An 18,984-nucleotide genomic window follows, 5' to 3' on the forward strand; every position below is an offset into this window, starting at 1 on the left:
ACCCGCAGCTGCGGTTCGGTCACCAGCAGGCCCCACACAGACCGTCGTTCTAAGGCACCAGGACTCCGATTTTCTTCGGGGTTGGGCGTAGGTGTAGCCCACGACTCTGGCAGCATGCAGGGATATAGTACACAGCTGGATGTGCACAACTCCCGCCGTTGATGTCGGATGGCGCACTGAAATACACAGAGCTCAAAGCTAAGCAGCCATTTTCCAGGCAGCTCAACAGCGCCCCCGTATTTCTTGTATTTTTAAGATCCCTGTCAAAGACGAGATCCTGCTTTATTTGCATTTAACAGCTATGTGATTCGTAATGTATTTGCTTGGTACACTGAAATACTTCAACACATTTTTGAGAAACATTGTACATTATATGTGCTCAACCAGTACCTAGTCTTTAGGATCCATTGGTCTGAGGAAACCTGCTCCCACTTCCATGGGAACTGCACAATTCTGTCCACCACAGGCGACAGATGACTGCAGACCTCCTCATTAAAAAGGCGTTGTTGTGAAGGTCACCAAGTGCACAGAAGGACTAATTGAGGTAGACCCAGAAGAGGATACTGTACCGCCGTCATCATGAAAGTACTGAAACTGCTGGGTTAGCTGTTTCTGCAGAGCATCAACGAAATAATGCCTTGGGAAGGAATAAGACATGTACATATGATGCTTCCGAATAGCCAGGAATGACAACACCAGAAATGTGGTGGCCGTAGATTTTAGGCTTAGAATATTTCTTGAGAAATGTCAAACTTCTCACAAAAAGGTATTCCCCATGAAAGGGCATGCCCATATGTTTATTTTGGCTATTGTCTGAAAAAACAGATAAATTAATCTACGAGTTTCATCGCCTGACTATGCCTTTGTTCATGAGCGTGCCAAAGCCATCAGCGGTGCACAGCCCCAATTTCAGAATGCCCCTTGCAGCATTGTTTCCATCAGACACCACAAACACCTTCTGAATCTCTTTCGGCATACAACAGGAAGCCTCTTTAAGATCATCCCTTTAGGTTTGGGAATACTTCAAAGGTGCAAAGGGCAATTGATACTCAGTTACAGCCTTCCAAAATGCCTCAGACTAACAAATCCAATTTCTTCGAGTCCCTTTCTGGTGATATGTAGGGGAAAGTATTTGGTTTAAATATTGCACTGGAAGCCGAACCACCAAGCATTCAGGGGTAGGATGCTTAGTAAGGACCACTTAGTCTAGGTTTCTTTGCAATCTTCTTGCATAATGTGGGTGCCGAGGACTACTAGTACTGTGAAGTTTTGTCTGTCTATTAGAGTGTGCTGGAAATCTACAGGGTGTGAGCATTTTTAAAATTGAAATTGGGGACGACTAGATGGACTGCTGTCCAATTGCCACAAAGATCTCTGATGCGGAATGAAAGCACATTGTTCAATAGATGTGACAATATAAGATAACATTAACTAACAGGTGTATTTGCAGAGCAGATGTTCACTCCGAAAGGAGCATCTCAATGCTATAGAGTGAGAACAGAGGTTTATTGTTACCCAACGCAATGGTATATCTACCTCGGAAGGATGAAAGTTTGAGTGGACTTGCTGGGATTTGAACCTTTGACCAAAAGGTTAAACAACAGGCCCTGTAATCAATGCATCGGTCCACGAAGCCAGACACTCAGCAGTATTTGCATGTGGTCTGAAATGGTACAGACACAATGCAGCCCGATGACGATTAATCTGTCAAAGGACAGAAAGAGTGTAACTGTCCGTATGTAGATTTTAGGGTCTTGCATATTAATCTGCTGAAAGTTGCTATGGGGGCAAGGTTGTTACACTGTACCCCTCAAGAATCTGCAACAATGCTTCATGAGTCACGATGTGCGTCTGCATGGGGAAAACCATTGCCTATTCTCCCCAATATAGAAACCTCACAGCGGATCCCAAACATCATGTACAATAGCGGGATGAAAGGTACAGCCAACAACATTCAGAGTTAAATTACAAGAAGGCAGCAAGATAAAAGAAGGAGGAGAGAAAAAAGACAAGAAAAGATTACAAAACCATCATTCCTGGAGTAAAACAGAGGTCTTGTGGAGCTGATCCCATGCATCATTGGGCCCTTCTAGTTATTGTACGATTTGATTCCTCGATCTAGGGACAACAGTAGTTCAAGGAAATTGTATACAGACCATATTTCACATAGATGAGAGCGGTGAAAGGTGAGTCTGAGATGTCGGCAATGAAATACTCAAATAGCTCCCACAGACTTTCTAATCTGGGAGTGCCAACCCTATTTCTGTAAGCACATCTCTCATGACACATTTGTGATATGAAAGACTCCCACAACTGTGTTTTCGGTGGGTCTTTCACCTTCCAGCAAGGCAGGATAGTTTTACAAGCTGCGAAAAGTATAATGTGGATCAGTCTCCTTTCGGCCACTTATCATGCCATGACTACGTCGTACCCAAACAGCAAGGGGCTGGCATCCTATTCAGGGGACTGCCACTGATAGATTTGATGTTATCAAAAACGTAGTTCCATGAGCGTTGGATCTTTGGGCAAGCTCATATAATATGTCCGAGTGTGCCCACTTTCTGAGACTTCCACCAACAATCCAAGCTGCTTCTCAATTTAATAGCGTAGATTTGATTTTATCAAAAACGTAGTTCCATGAGCGTTGGATCTTTGGGCAAGCTCATATAATATGTCCGAGTGTGCCCACCTTCTGAGACTTCCACCAACAATCCAAGCTGCTTCTCAATTTCATAGCGTGCATCTTACTTTGAGTAAAATACAATAATTGGATAATCTTGTATTGTATCTCTCCGTTTGAGACAAGTAGACACTTCTTTAATGAATTTATAAAAAACTCAAATATCTTCACCCCCCCAGTGTCGCCGCCACATCCTCAGAACATAATGTCACCAGTATGAAATTCCTCTGTAGGTTATTGGGAATGCATAGAGGGTAAAATTCTGAGTCTCTATCATGCGTATCATCAGAGATAGTGTGCTCTACATTTTGACAATTGCCCTATGCATCAGCCAGCCCCCACCCGTGAGCCCCACTGTGTCTCAAACCCAGTGAAGGGTGTGTAGTCAAAATAGAGATCTGCCACTTTAACGTTCTCAGGAACATTGCCTAAATCAAATCTCTTCCGGTCTCTACTGTGTAACTTCTGTATTGCTGAAATGCTCCACCAGGGTCAGAAGTTTCCTACGTTTATCCCCATGCATCTCATCGTTATATGCCAGGTTCTCAGAGTAGTTTCCACTAATGATTCAGAGTATACGTAGGGATCTTCGGAGGTGGGAGAGCTAACGTCTTGGGGTGTAACTGGTTTCATCACAGTCAGTTCGGCAACATGCTAGCTGGAGGGGTCTTCTTCATTTTGCCAACTTTTTATCCAGCATACTTGGGTGCTGCAGTATGATAAGCCTTCCATTCAGCAAGAGGCAACCCACCATCTCCCTCGTCTGTAGTATTTTACTGCTCACTCGTGCCTTTTTCCATAGGAATATATTTACCTGTGTATCTGGACCCTGTATCATAGGGTTAGGGCTGGAGGAGTCGGTATCCTTTGCAACAAATATAGGAGCACATTAAGTGCATTAATGTGACCAGACAATGACAACTAAAAAACATTCCATTTATCTAAGATGGCCTTGACCCAAGATATTATAAGGGGGTAGTTATCAGGGATTAGGTTTTTTAATTCAGAGCCGACTATGATCTTCAGATATCTCATACTTCTAGTTTATAATTTGAAAGGGGTCACCCGCCAGGGATCCCACAGTATGTCTTGACGTAATGGGAGCACCTCTGATTTCTCGTAATTTAATCTGTATCCTGCTAGTGGGCTATACCAATGTAGTATTTCGATTATTCTTGGTAATGTTTGAGAGCAATGATGCATATATAATAACACGTTACACAATGATATGCGCTGCTCCTCCCCCTCTAGGGGGATCCCTATAAATTCCCCTTCTTCCCTAATTTGGTGGGCTAGGTACTCCATCACTAATGCATATAAGAGCAGAGACAATTGGCACCCTTGGCGCGTCCTGGTAATAGTCTAAACAAGGATGATGTGCATCCTCTGGTTATCATCCTGGCTGAGATGCTCCAATAGAGCAGTTCCACCATTTCGCAGAAGTATCCATCAATCCCAAACTTTCTCAATACAGCAAGCATATAATGCCACCTAACTCTGTCTAATGCCTTTTCGGCGTCAAGTGACAACACAGCATCCAAGGGCTCGGAAGGGTTAGTTATAACGTTTAATAATCTACATATATTGTCGGTCGAGTGTCTCCATAATATGAACCTAGTCTGGTCCGGATTTACCAGCTTGAGAAATAATCACTCGAGACGCATTGCTAGGCATTTGACTAAGATTCTTGCATCAGAATTGATTAGTTTTTTTTTTTATTTTTTTATTGTGTTTATCCATCTTTCTGGATTTTAACAAATGCTTGATTTTGCTTTGATTAGACGGTGACTTTGGCAGATGCCCCTTGTAAGCACTGCGCTAAGGCGACTTGTAAGATTTTTGCCCCTGCAATAGACCAGTTTGTCTTCTGGCCGCTGATTAGACGAGCCCACCATATTTCCTCTTCACTCAAAACGTGGATTTCCAGGAGAGGGAGTAGATAGGCTTGACGAGCGTGTTCAGTCCCTACGAGGACTGAACATCGAGGGTATTGGAGTAGCAGATGTCTAATTGTTTCTGTGTCAGCTTTGCATAGGCGGCAGGTTTTGGAGGGAGACTGACCTCTCAAGAACAGGATTTCATTGGTGTGTAGCAAGTTTAAGCGGGCTCTTAAGAGGAATTGCCGTAATGGTTTGCTTGGGAATCTTCTGAGTAGTTGAGTTGTTTGATTTAGCTTCTTTGGGGAATGAGGAAAAAGAGCCAGTGTTTTGTTTCCTTTGGCACGCTCTTGGTGTCAATCCAGTCTGCTTCTTCCAATTTTATTTTTATTTTATTGGGGTTCTTGATAAGGTCTTCGTTGGAGCAGCCAATTTCGGTCAACTGCGATTCTATCTGCTCGGCCCATTTGACAATCAGCCTACAAGTGCCTGCTTTGATCTCCAGATCTATTAGGTTGTAGAGGCGGGGCGCGTCAGGAAGGATTGTTTTCCTATATAGGAATATGCTTGCTAGGTTCACTTTGGCACTCGGTGAAGAGAGGCCCAGTTCACGCCTGATTGCTTCGATCTGGGTGGAGTTCGGGAGATTCAGGACTGCTTTCCAAAAGAAGCCTTAGAGTTTTTTTCCATATTGTCATTGGTATGGCTGGCATCGCCTCCGCTCCATACGTCAAGGCAGGTATCACCTTGGCTTTGTAGAACCTTATCATAGGTATCTGTGAGAAGCGACCAAACCTTTTATCCAGAAGACGGGCTTGGGAGGTCAGTAGTCTGGCTTTCCTCCAAAGGTCTTTTTGCATGGCTGATTCTGTAGGAGTGCTGTCTATTATTATTCCCAGGTATCTGAAGTTTTGCACTGTTTCGACGTTGACTTTTTCCAGGCTCCAGTTGAAGCGCTTCAGTCTGCTGGGGTTTTTTTCCAGTACGAGGACTTTTGTTTTTGCTTTGATTATAAGAAGGTTTGCCTGCTTGATGTAGTCAGCCAGGTCCGTCATTTGTCTCTGGAGACCGATTTCTGTTCTGTCCAGTAAGGTGATGTCATCGGCATATAGCAAACGTGCTGTTGGTACGTTGCCTATTTTGGGGGGGAATGATCTGGAACTCTTGTTTATTTCTTTCAGGTCACCAATGAAGGCTATGAAGAGTTCTGGTGCCAACGGGCACCCCTGTTTCACACCTCGATTGGTCGGAATCTCTCCGGAGAGTAGGCCCTGCTGGTTTAGCTTGACCCTCATGGTGGTGGCCTTGTGGAGGGCTTTTATTGGGGCGAGGATGCTCGGGGGGCAATCCCATGCTGTTAACTTCTCCCATAGCTTTGTTCGATCCACCAGGTCAAATGCTTGCGATAGGTCTATAAACGAGAGAAAGACTCTCGATGTGGATTGAATGGTCTTGCTTTTGATAATGCCCAGTAGCATAATGTTTACCGTGGCGGATGAGTTTTTCTTAAAGCCTGCTTGAAATGGGTCTGCACACGGAGCTGCCCTCGCCCATTTTTGGAATCGTTTTAGCAGCAGTGACCCGTATATCTTCCCGATTGTGTCCAGGAGTGCGATTGGTCGGTAGTTCTGTGGGTTGGACTTCGCTCCCTTTTTGTAGATAGGAACCACTGTGGCAGAAGTCCAGGACCTCGGGATGGTTCTAGTGGTTGAGCAGTTGCTGAACACCTGGCTGATGAAGGGGACCCAGTTTTCAGCGTGGGATTTCAAGTCAGTGTTTGTGATCCCGTCTGGGCCGGGTGCTCGCGAGGCTTTGAGTTTTCTGAGTGCGTCTTGGATGTCTTCTTTATCAGAAACGTTGACCCACTCTGATTCAGCCTCAGCTTGAATTGAGGACGATGCTGATGGTGGTTCCTGAAACAGATCGGTGAAGTAAGTTTTCCAGTTTTCTTCACTTACTGCGTTGCAGGGGCTTGTTTGGTATGCAGGGCCCGCTTGGTTTAACAATTTCCAGAATTCTCTGGCATCTTTTCCGGCCCCCTTTTTCAACATGGCTTCTGAGTCGTTTTGATATAAGGTTATGCGGTAGTTTTTTATCCAGGCTTTGTATTTTTTCGTTTCCACTGTCAGTTCTTCTTGCATGGCTTCCGAGTAGTTAGTTTTGATCCGCCTTCTTAGTCTTCTCAATACTGCCCTGCTTTCCACCACCTGTTTGTCGAAGTTATGGGATTTGGTCACGACCGTGGATTTTGTCCCTTTCCAGGTGACTTTGAAGGGGCTTAAGAGTGGTTGGTAGTCTGGTGATGGACCGCCTGCTCTATATTTTGATGTTAAATGGGCAATGCGTTCTTCCGTTAGTCTGAGGCGGGTCCCTTGGTTGTTGCTTTCGACCGAGTAGCCCGTCGAGGTGTTTTTTCCTCTGAATGAGTACCAGGAGGCTTGAAGTAAGTTGTGGTCACTCGCTTCGGTTTCGATCACGTCGAAAGAGGACATCACCATCTGAGTTTCTGGGGATATGAAGATGTAGTCTATTGTAGCAGACTTATTCATTCTTTCCCATGTCGGGAGTCTGTTTGGGTTGGGAAATAGCTGGGCCAAATTGAGAAGCCCTCTTGACGCCATCAAGTCGTTCCATTGGGTTCCTCTGTCTTCAGATTTGCTCTTTCGGTTCGCTGCTCTTGGCCATGCCGTTCTTGGCTGGCAGGTTGCGTTTAAGTCTCCGCATATTATTATGTGGGCTCTATTTTCACCCACACGGAGGGAGTCGATTGCTGTTTCGATCAGTTTGAGGAACTTTCCGTCCGAAATTACTTGAGGGTTCCAGTACACCACGATGATTCCAAGGATAACCATCAGACCCGCGTCTTTGTTTGGTTTATCTCGTGCTGGTTTATTGTCCCATGACAATGTGGCGACCAGGTGATGTTTCGAGGTTACTAGAACTTTTGATATGCTGATTCCGCTGCCCGCTCGGGCCGCCAGGAGAATTCCTGATGATGGTCTGCCAAGGCGGCTTTTCGCAGCCGGCGAGAGCACAATTTCAAAGCCATCAAGAGCTGGAACCTCCGTAAGCCAAGTTTCTTGTAGGGCCGAGATGTCAAACTGCCCTAGGTTGATTCCTCCTCTTTGCGTCAGATGTTTGAACCCACACATGTTCCAAGATCCTAGTTTGAGGATGTTAGCTGCAGCCCCAGGGGATTCTTCTCCGTTCGCCCGGTCCGGCCCTGCTGCAGGGGCCTCGGGTTGCTATTTTTTTTTCGAGGATAGTGAAAAAACGTTCGGCAGCCTGGACCAGAACGAAGTCCTTGTGTTTTGATCCTCCTGTAACAGTGGGTGTTCTCTGATTCTTTTGTTGATTTGTTTTGAGGATGGTTGCACGTCCTGGGATTTGAAGTCTCGAGCTCTGACTTGGGTGTAGTGCTGCCGCTTTTGCTCTGTCGCCTTTGCTGTTACCACCCTTACTTCTTTGGCCCTGGCTTCCATGTGGGAGTTGTGATCTGAAACTCGTTCTCTCGAATCATTGTTCTCAAGGGCGTTTTGGGGTGGGTTTCTCCAAAAAGGTCCTGAGTTAGTATTCTCTTGGTTAGTTATGTGATGTTGACTTGCCAGAGAAACTGTTTTGTTTGCTCTCCATCGGGGGGTGCGTGAGTAGGAGTCTGAATGAGGTCTCCACCGATTTGGAGTTAGTTGGCGTCTCGTTTGCGGAGTTCTGGACTTTTCTCTCCTCCGTGATACATCACCTCTGTTCTCCACCCAGTCCAGTATCCTGATTCCTTGCTTGTGTAGCTCTCTTTGGACCTCCTCAAAATCTTTTATCTGGAAGGACGATTTTAGGTGTATGTATGCTTTAGCTATTGCCTTTTTGTGGTACGGTTCTACCAGTGCCAGATCTTCTGACCTCAGGTTCTTTAGCGAGTTTGTTTTACTGGAGATTCTAAGTATGGTGTTTCTGATCAGAGTTTGAAAATCTTTATTCCAGGCTTTCTGTTCAAGCTTGTACGTCGTCGTTTGCGGTTCTGGTCTTTGTGCTGACTGACTGTTTAGGGGGTCAGTATTTTTCGGTCTTCTATGGACTCTTTGAATTTCCCAGGACCTCGACCGGGTTCTCTTCGCTCGGGTTCTTGATGATTCCACCCGGGGAGCGACTGTTTTTTGTTTGGAAGGCTGTTTCGGGTGGGTCTCTTTGTTTGGTCTTGCCCGGGGGTTCGACCTGGGGTGTGGAGGTCCCGGGCTCCCGTTTCTCCCCGTCTGAGGCTGGATGGGAGAATAGACTTTATCAGATGTCAGGTCTATAAGGTCTGAGTCGGCCGTTGAGTTCAAGTGCTGGGAGATGTTCATCGCGACCTTGTCCCTCAAAAAGTCTTTGACCGATTTGGGAGATGTTGAGGGGGGCTGGTTATCAGGCGGTTTATTGCTTGAAGTAGGTGCTGTGTCCGGTGGTGTTTTGTTCTTAGCCGTCATCGCTTGGGGGGGCCGTTCAATTGCCAAGATTGAGCTTGGCGGGGCTCCGAGAGTTAATACAATTTGTGCAGGGTTGGACCCAGGGGTTGTGGTACTGTTCTTGATACCCAGGGAGCGAGTTGCCTTTGCCGCCGGGACCTTGCCGGCTTCCATTATGGGGATTGAGCTATCCGATGTTGGTGCCAGTGCTTTTGTTGACGTCGAAGTAGGCTTAGGGTTGATTGTAGGCGCGCTGAAAAGCGCATAGTTCCCTTCCCGCTTTTGTTTTAAAGTTGTGGACAGGTTTTCTGCCGAGCCCCTCGGTGGGCAACGGGGTTCTGTTTGAGAGGCGGTGTTTGTCCTTAAGTGGGTCTTTGGTACCTGCCTGTCCTGTCCCGTGAGCACTGAAGAGCACTCTGAGACAGGTGTGGTCTTTTCGTTTGTGCGGATCTCCAGGGCTGTTATATACCCTTCAAGGAAAAGCAATTTGGTGTGGGTCATTGCGAGTAGGGTGGTCTGATCTTTCAGTGAGTCGCTCAATGCCTCGTAGAGCTTGCAGAAGGGGGCGAGAGCTATTGTTATTGCTGACATGAGAGCTAAGGAATCATGTTTCCTGCCAGGAGTTTCCAGTTTGCTTTGTGGAGCCACCTCGCTGGTTCTTCTTGCTTTAATTGGTGTCGCAAAGATCTCATCCAGCGATAGTTGTTGTGCCACTTGGTGAGGAGTGAGGGCGCAATGTTTGTTCGGTTTCTGGTTTGCTGCCTCCTGGAGTTTTTTGTCAAGGGGGGCCCGATGATTTGGACTTATCCCCTCTGACTGAGATAGAGGTTCCACTGAGGTTTGGCATGATGCTACCCTCGGTAACCCAGCTGCGGACTTTCGACGTTGCCTTGGTTGTGGCTGGGTTGGCATCTTTGTAAGTCCGGAGATGGGCAGTGTAGATCCGGGGGCCAGCCTTTCCCGGATGCCCGGGGACTGTGGTGTTTGGTTCTGGAGGGGGGGTAGATCGTTCTTAGCGCCCTGGATGCTAGAGTTAGGGAGGAGAACTGACGGGTCTGTTTTCTCGGGCTGAGTACTGGAGGGCGGGGAGTTCCTTAGGGTGCTCGGGGTTGCATCGCCAGGATTCTCAATCGCGGGTATTGGGGTAGTTTCACTGAAAAGCTGGGGGGCTGGGCCTCCCCGTTCGTTGCCGCCTGTTGATGCGTCCTCTGGTGCGCCAAGTGGAGGTGAACCCGGGATTGGCTGGTTCTCGCTGTTTCGGCCAAGCGGCTGGGTTTCTGTCCGTGGGGGCTGCCTGAGGCCCATACTTCCTTCGGTTTTCCTCAGTTTGGAGGAAGGCGCTGGATCAGTGATTGCTTCAAGAATGTCCGCGTCCGAGATTTCTGCATCAGTGGCAAGTTTTCTTTTACCCAAGCGGTTAAAGAAGTCTACCACCGTCATACCCAGCTGATTTTTGCCGTGTGCTATCTTCACGGGGCCATTCGGCCTGGCTTTGATGTTTGTTTTTTTTTTTTTGGTGTAGTTGTTGTTGCGAGGAGTTCAATGTGGACTTGTGCGTTGATGGGCTTGTGGTGGTTTCATTGTTTTTTGATGTCGTGTTTTTTTGCTTGGATTTTTTTTTTGTTGAAGGTCGGGTGAGCTTTGCTCTCTGCTTGAATGTCGGGTGACCTCGCATATGGGGTGGCGTAGGGGAGGGAATGCTGTTCACCTCCTCAATCTCTGCCCATTCCCCTTCTGTTGTCAAAATTCTCTCGCCGTTAGAGCCCAGTGGGCCAGTTGAGTGGATGGTTGAAGCCGCAGTACCTGGACTGGACGTGGGGGGAGCTCCTTCTGGAGAGGCGTGGATCAGCGCCGTGGTTACGAGAGCTGCTTCTGCTCTTGCTTCTGTCAATCCCTGAGCTGGGCCCTCCGCCCCCTCCACCGCCGACGACCCGAACTCCCTCAGCTCCGCAAGCAGAGGCGGCGGCCCCGAGGCACTCGAGGTGCAGATGGGACTCCTTACAGACGCCCCCGGGGGGGCCGCGGACGGAGCCCCCAGGGCGCATCCAACGCGGGGGACACTCAGCCCCGTGCTCGGAAGACCGCGCTCGAGGTCGTCCGCTCTCTGCGACCCCCCCCCCGGCCCTGCACCGGCAGCGAGCCACAGGAGCCGCTCGCGCCTATAAGTGCTGGCTCGAGCCGAAGTTGGGAGGCCGCGTCTCCGGGCATGGCCGGCATCCCCAAGGGGTGCAGCTGGACGGTTGGAGCTGTCGGGTTTATCACCGGCTCTGAGAGGTGAGTGCTGCATGTCTGTGTTGTGGTTGCTGGCATTTTGCTGCGATCCGGCCCCAGGGGATCGAAAGTGGTTTGAAGTCTTTGGCAGCTCGGCGGTGGGGGAAGCTCAATCGGGGGCGGCTCGGGGAGAAGAAAGGAAATCTCCCGTTCATGTCTCTGATCCGAGGTTGGACTCGGGATTGTGATGTTAGCCGCCCAGTGCTCAGGCGAGGATTGGGATGAGTGGAAACTTGGCGAGTGTGAAGGGGGTTTAGGCGCCTTTTTCAAGATGTTGCTGGGTTTGGAGCTTCTTAGAAGTCTTTCCCCCCCCCCCCGACTGGAGATTCCTCAGATTGAGCAATGGGGAGGATTCCATCCTACCTCCCTGCTCGCTGGGACTTGCAGGGACTGCAAGGACTGCGACTCCCTCAGCGACTGGCTTGATTAGTGAGATTGGTCTGTATGACCCGCACACTGTCGGGTGTTTGCTGGCTTTGTGGAATACCACTATGTTTGCCTCTGTCATGGAGGTTGGGAGGTGCATCATGTCTACAGCTTCTGAGAAAAGCGACATCAGTCTAGGCGCCCAATGGTCTTTCATTGCCTTGTATACATCGATGGGAAACCCATCCGGACCAGCCGCCTTTGTCATTGCTAGTTTGGTGCTGGCTCTATTCAACTCCTCTACAGAAATTGGGAGGTTCAATACTCCCAGTTCTTCTAGGTGACTCTTGGAGGCTCAATCTGACCCAAAAAGCATTTTTACTGTCTTCCTTCACCACTGGTGGTTGGTCATAGAGGTCCCCATAAAACTCCCACGAAACAGGTATTTATGGCTGTCGCCTGTCGTTTCCGTCACCTGTTCCCCATTCATTATCTTTATAGCTTAATGACTTCGGGCCTTTGGGAGAGCACCAGCAATCTTAGTGGCATGTCTCCTTCATAGAAGGTTTGCTTCTGCTTTGAAAAATATTTTAGTGCCATTGCTGTCGAGATTCCCTTTAATTCTGTTCTGAGCTTATTCAGCTTCTGAATGAGGGCTGGGTCAGTGGATCTTATATGATTTTGTTCAATGGATCCAAGTTCACCAGAGAGAGCCTGTTCCCTCTGTCACCAATGTTTTACTTTACTCGCACATGAGTCATTATTTTTGGCCCCCAAGGTAAGCTTTATAAGCATCATTAATTGTTAAAGTCATCCTTTAGATTGTTCTCCCAAAAAGAGTCCCCCGCTGCCAATAGCTTTTCTATAAAGTCTGAGTATTCCAGAGTAGTTACGTTTAATCTCCATGCCGGGGTGTTTTTCACACTACTCGGAATGCTTATTTCGAGTAGAACCGGGGCGTGGTCTGACAGTGTCATCAGTAGGATCTGGCAGGAGTCCACACAATGTATCACATTTGAGGGGAGCACCTTGTAGTCCAATCTGGTAGGACTTTGATGTCGGAATGAGTAATAATTAAAGTCCTTAGCAGCTGGGTGCATTGTGAGCCACACATCTAGTAGTCTAAGATCACCCAGCAGTGTTGTCAGTGCCAATACCTTCTTGGGAATCGGGTAGGGTTCCAACCTACGGGACCATCTATCCATCCAAGGGACTAGTGCAACATTCAGCCCTCCCCTCCTCCCCAACCCCCACAACTCATTGTCAATTGGCCCAGGAACCAGGAAGGGTGCGGCTAGGATGAATAAATGAGTGAAGAAGCCTGGAAGCCTGGGTTATCCTCTATCGGCCCATCCACGTTCATCAGCGTCGTGCGTTGGCCATATAAGATCACATGGACCAACAAATACCACCCCTCCGCATCTCGTTTCGTAACCAATTCATGAAATGGCAAACTTCTGTGGAGTAAAATGGATGTCCCCCCTTTTTTTGTAGTGAGGTGCATGAACACCTGTTTCACCCAGCCTCTGCACAGCTGGTCTGATTCACCCCCGCAGCCCAAGGTATGCCTCCTGAAGGAATGCCAGATCCACAGTTTTGTCTCTTAGGTCAATACCCTACACCTCTTAAATCGGGTTCCCCAGCCCTTGTAAGTTCCATGATTATGCATATAAGCGACACCATTTTCATGAAGAAATAATCATTTGCACTCAGCCGCTAGTCCCCAAGGTTAGGTTTCAAATCCAGTTTTTTCCACCCTGGGCACCCCTCTTTGGAGTGCTGGCTCTGTGATGCCGAAGCTTGGCCCCCAGGTCCCACTCCCCCCCCACCCACATCAATGTCCATAACAGACATGGACAAGAGTCCCACCATAGGTCTGTACCGGCCTTCCAGTGCTGTTTGCACTGTACGTGCTGCGGATTCAACCACTGCATATGCCTGCGGAGAAGACCCACCTCCTTCAAACACTCATTATCTAGCTACCGCCATGAGCAGCTGCAGTGCCTATCAGTAGGGGCAGGAGCAGTCGTATGTGATCAAGCACTGCAGAGTGCCCTGGGCTGCATGACCCATATATGGACCGAACAGAACTCGGAGGCTTAAACGTGGTGGAGGTTGAACAGCTGCTCTGGCCTCGATGGCTTCATGCTCCCGTGTACTAATGAGATCGTCTGGACTCGTCTGCAAGTTCAATACCTCCCTGTGGTGTCTCTTCACTGAAGCAGGCTTCTCTTCCAAGGCTCATATGGCACCACATAGCTCAGCATATCACGGGCCTGCAATCAGGCCCAACGAGAAGCCGCCTCGTACCTATCCTTCAGCGTCACTCCCGGACCACATGGGGAGGGCGGAGCAGGCCAGCGGGACACACAATCTATTCCATTAGCCTTTCTGTTATAATTCTCCCCTCTCGCATTTTTCCCCACCATCAATCAGTGAACGAACGTCTGTCTCCAGAATCTATGGGTTTGTACTTTTATAGAGCAGAAACCACTCCCTTTAGAGTTTTGTATAATTTCCCTAAACTAATTGGTAAATGTATGCGATTAGACACTGTTCCAAAAGTGACAGTTTCTATCCCATTTGATGTAATGTCAACTTAGAGATGTTAGCATTAAACAATTGTAACTTTCTATAACAACATATTCCACATGTGATCACATTACTAATCTGTTCATCAGATTGCTCTCACTCAGGCGAAAGAAGCGATGCTAGTCTGATCTTGACACGACATGGGATATGTGGCAGGTAAGCGCTACATATCTGGTGACACACGTTCCTTGTGCAGTAAATCCACCAACCAGCTTTAATCAAAATTTGCCCGCATTAAGAGGACCTGCAAACAATCCTTCAATTGTCACACCCTGCCCTTTGGAATTCAATCGCTCTATCAGCTCAGAACAGCTCACACAATTATCCTATTACGCAAAACTCTCAAATCATAGGGTTTTCATCAATATTTGGCCAATGACTACCCCTGATGGATGCACAAACCACAACTCGCAGCACTAAACTACTCTTAAAAGACCTCAACCCAAACACTGGCTACCCACACCCTGTATGGCGCTCTGCTGCTCTTGCGCGGTTAGTCCTGTGCTTTAAACAATAAAATAATAAATAGTCCCATTAGTAAGTAGATTTAGTGCTGGTTTGTGCTTTGCATTCTGGGACATGCAATTTGGATCCCCCCCCCCCCATTTTAAATTCAGTATCACAATGCAAAAGGGAAAACAGGGCCTGGATGATATTCTCATTACCTCCAGGTCTCTCTTCCCTGTCCCAGTACTTACTGTTCAGCACCAGCTTCCATGACAGGAACCTTTCTAATCCAATTACGTGTTCCACTCCCTCCCTTCTGGCGGTATAATAACTCCTTCCACCCATGATCAGAGTTAAAATGTTCCTGTTCTCAGAACAGGGACCTGCAAATTCTCGCTGTTGGGCTTTGAGGAGCCACATTGAGGGACACCTGCAAGTACAATCTGTGAAGGGGTCGGAGTAAGGAGACAGCATAAGGTTGGGTTTTGCCAAAAATGCTTTTATTTAAATAATAAAAGGGGTTGGAAAAATGCCTCACTAGCCATAACTCTATGAGGGGTCTCCCTGCCGCAACAAAACTAAATGAGACAGTCCTTATCAGAATGTCCAAAATAAGGTTCACTGTCCTGTGTCAAACCCCTAATCTGATCCTCAAACTCTACATGTTCCAAACACCTACTACAAGGGACAATACAAATGTGCAGCCTTTCTTCCCTTGGTTGTACCAAGTTTTAATGTGCAAGTCCTGTCACTCAAAATAATCCCATAAACAAAGTTTCACAATGTTGCAAGTAAGATTCTCTTACTTGTTGTCCACTTATCAGTAGGGAGAATGGGGTCTTGCCCCTCAAGCAGACTCACCAATGTCAGGAGGGGACAATCTACTTCCCCTTGTCTTTCCCTGTGTTGGACTGTGGGGGGCAGGGGGTGTTATCCCTGGTGATGTTGTTGACTCACATTCCTATCCAGAGTATCAGCCCCTCTCCCATTTACTAACACGAGGAAATGTGTAATCAGCTTCTCCACATGTTATTTTGTCAGTCTTTCTTTTCCTTCCCTTACCATCCTCTTGTTGTACTTGTTGCTAAAGGGTAGGCTTACCTTTATTTAATGTTTACTGTTTAGGCCAGGTTCTGGGAAGGGAGATCTTTTAACATAGGAGGGATTCTGTTGACTTTCCCCTGCTCGCTGCTGCCAAAAGTAATTAAAGAACTGTCACATGAACTTTTCTCACTGGAGACATTCGTGGCAGAATCACTGGCTTCGGGTGGGGTGCAGCGGGCAGAGTTCCCCGCTTGTAGACACTTTGCTTGTATCTGGTGATCTCCAAGTACGTTTAGTGAAGGCTGACTGTGCGCTGTTATTCTTTCCCTATTTACTGCACAATTCTGCCAGCTGATACTGTATTTTCTTTTGTCACTGAATGGTCTCTGCACTTAAGCGGCAGTGTTTTGGGCTTCTGTCCGGCACAGTGGAATACGGCGCCTGGTTTAAATATTTAGACATTTCTAGTGCTACGTTCAAATATTGCTCTTCGCAAGGTGGTGGCCCGCTCTCCTCCAAACGCTGCCCGCACTCGCACACCGGCGCTCACACCAGACCATGAAGCCTCGCCAGGAAGCACTCTCTCGCTGCAACCGCAGAAAGCCGTCTGCGCTCCATCCTCACCAAATGGCTGCATGTGCTTTCCATGTATGCTGCTTGTGTTCAAAGTCTTCTGGTGTCTTTGGAAGACTGAGGTAACACCACTGCGCAAAGCCCTGGTTTTTGCCAGCTCTTGGGTTTTTGTAGTGGTTTTCCACCATTCTTCTTAAATATGGGATGCTTTACTTTTCCTTTTCTCTCTCTGCTGCACCAGTTTCCTTCTTCTTTCCGTCTTCCACATCTCCAGCTACCATGCAACACACTTTCTCAGCTTCTAAAACATTGTATGTTCCCACTACTGCTGCTATGACTACTCCCACATCCACTGGTACTGCTTCTGTGTGATCTGCTCTCGATTTCTCTTTTTATGGGAAGGATGTCTCAAAAACTGAACAACCACTAGAATGTTGTTGGCAGTTTCATAGCACCTCCATATTAGGGCCTCCTCATCCCAGTACCACACAAATGTATTACTGGTGTCATTTTATTTAAACATATTGAGTGAGGTGTCCAGTGAGTTTTTAGGATGTAAGCAATTTTTGCTTGTTGTTCAAAAGGCGCAGAACCTAAGGTTCATCACAAATCCCTTACATCAGGGTGAAGGTATAAGGACGACAAGGATCTTGGTTGAGTGTTCTCAACGCACCATGAAGTTTCTGCAAAGTGAGGAGGAGCTGTTTTTTTGGGTGAAAAGTATCCAGCATCCATCCAAAACAAGAGAGCTGCTCTGCAACCAGGGGGAGGAGGCAGAGGAGGGACTGGGGATGCTGTGGAAGCTGAGATGGATGTACTATCCCACACATTTATTTTTATTTTTTTTGGCTGTACTTTAGTATTGGACGTGCTGTGCAGCGTTTGGTCCAGTCAGGTGGGGGCCGAGTCCTGCTTGGACAGGAGGATTATGTGGCTCCTAGCGCTGATCCGCCGAGCAGGTTGGAGGACTGGATGCTCCCACTCAAGGGCTATGTGTGGCGTCAGGGTCATAAATCTGAGCAAGCGAGAATGGAAGTCCTAACCAGACTGTCCTTTCGACACTTGACAGGTTTTTGACAGGGAGTGGAGAGGAAGTGTGCTGCAAGAGCATGGGGCACAAACGTAGGGTTGTATTTAATAACTAGCCTGGACGTGCCACCCTGGGACAGGGCGCAGGTTCTGAGCTTGCTCTGAAGAATGCATACCAGCCTTTGATGTTGGTTATTAGAGCCACGCAGCAAGGTACTTGTGGCATTTTAGCAGTATGACACCATTGATGTTTTAAAAGGTACTAGGGTGTGGCCACCAGGGGGCGCACAGGCAATCATGCTCTCTGTTTGAGCTCCGCTACTACGGCCCAAAAAGGACTGAGCCCCCACTTTTGGACCCCCCCCCAGCAGATAAACAACGAGCGGCCGCAGTGTGAACATCCCCCACACAAGCAAAAATCCTGGGGAGAATCGGCATGCAATTCCCCAAGAAATTGTCAGCCAAAGAATACGGCTGTCATGCCCTCCATCCGACCCACCAGATATCCCAGTTCCCCCTCTGCCCGATTACACCCCCCACTTACCTTCCGGGGCTCACGTTGGCGGTCCAGACCGGCTCGCACACAGCTACAGCAGCAGCTTCACGCTACCACTCCACAGTCACGACTGCGACCGTTTCTTCATTGGCAGCTGCCGTGGAGATTAAGCCATCAAAAGATCAAGATCGCTTCTTTGCATCGTGCTGCTGGGTCTACCCGATCGCGTGACCTGAACTCGTGGTCACGTGACCGGAACTCACGATCACGTGCCCGGAACTCACGATCACGTGATCAGGAAGCAAACGGTACTTAAGCAGTGGAGTGCTTCAGCACCGCGCTTCACAGCTGTTTTCTCAGAGACCCTGTTTGGCCTGCAATTCTTACCTTGCTTCATGATTGATCTTGGACCAGGCTAACTCTTCTCGGAACTCTTTGTGGATTACGTTATATCTGTGCTTTACCGGCTTGGACTGATACACTTGGCTCTTGACCTCGGATCGTTGTCACGGACTTCTCTTTGGATCCCGCTCTTCATTGTTCCGTCAGCTTGGACTGCTATCCTTGGCTCTAGACCCTGGATTGTTGTCACTGACTTCTTGTGGATTACCCCTCTTCAAAGAATCTGAGCATTGTATGAACTACGACTCATCACCACCCTTACCTACTATCTGGTTCAGTCCTGCCTGCAGGTCTTCCCCAGGTGGGGTCTGGTGTGACTACCAGTAAGTGTCTCCTATTCGAGACCTTTTGCCTACTTGAGCCCCGGAATCCCTACTTCTGTCAATTCCTGGTAAGATCCTTACTGTTTTTTTGGTTACCCGTGCATTACCCTGCTTGCTTGGTACTTAACGCTGCTTTCCTTTACAGCTTCTGTGGGGCTTCCAGTACTTCGCGGTTCCCGATTCTTCTCCACCTGTGGCCTCAAAGGTTGTATAGGGAGTGAATCTATCATTCTCCCTGTGCGGCACTTGGGGACGGAGGTCTCGCATATCTACACGACATTCAAGTTATAACAACGGCCTGCTGGACCCGGGCCGGTGAAAATGAAAGTAAGCAGGCGCACGTGAACTAACTGACTTTGTGCTGCTGAATGGTCGCCCTGCAGCGCCATGGATAGCTTGCCACCATGTGAAGCCCCACCCCAGCACTGAATGGTACACGGCTTGT

The 18,984-nt window shown here is 48.1% G+C and overlaps 1 protein-coding gene across 3 annotated transcripts in view; it reads right to left on the reverse strand.

The window, feature by feature from the left end:
* The window catches only part of RAD52 (RAD52 homolog, DNA repair protein), a 632,693-nt gene that overhangs the window by 577,735 nt on the left and 35,974 nt on the right, over positions 1 to 18,984 (reverse strand). The window lies entirely within an intron of this gene.

Source organism: Ambystoma mexicanum, chromosome 12 (genome assembly GCF_040938575.1).
Source record: "Ambystoma mexicanum isolate Mex_15411 chromosome 12, UKY_AmexF1_1, whole genome shotgun sequence".
In the NCBI taxonomy this organism is placed as follows: domain Eukaryota; kingdom Metazoa; phylum Chordata; class Amphibia; order Caudata; family Ambystomatidae; genus Ambystoma; species Ambystoma mexicanum.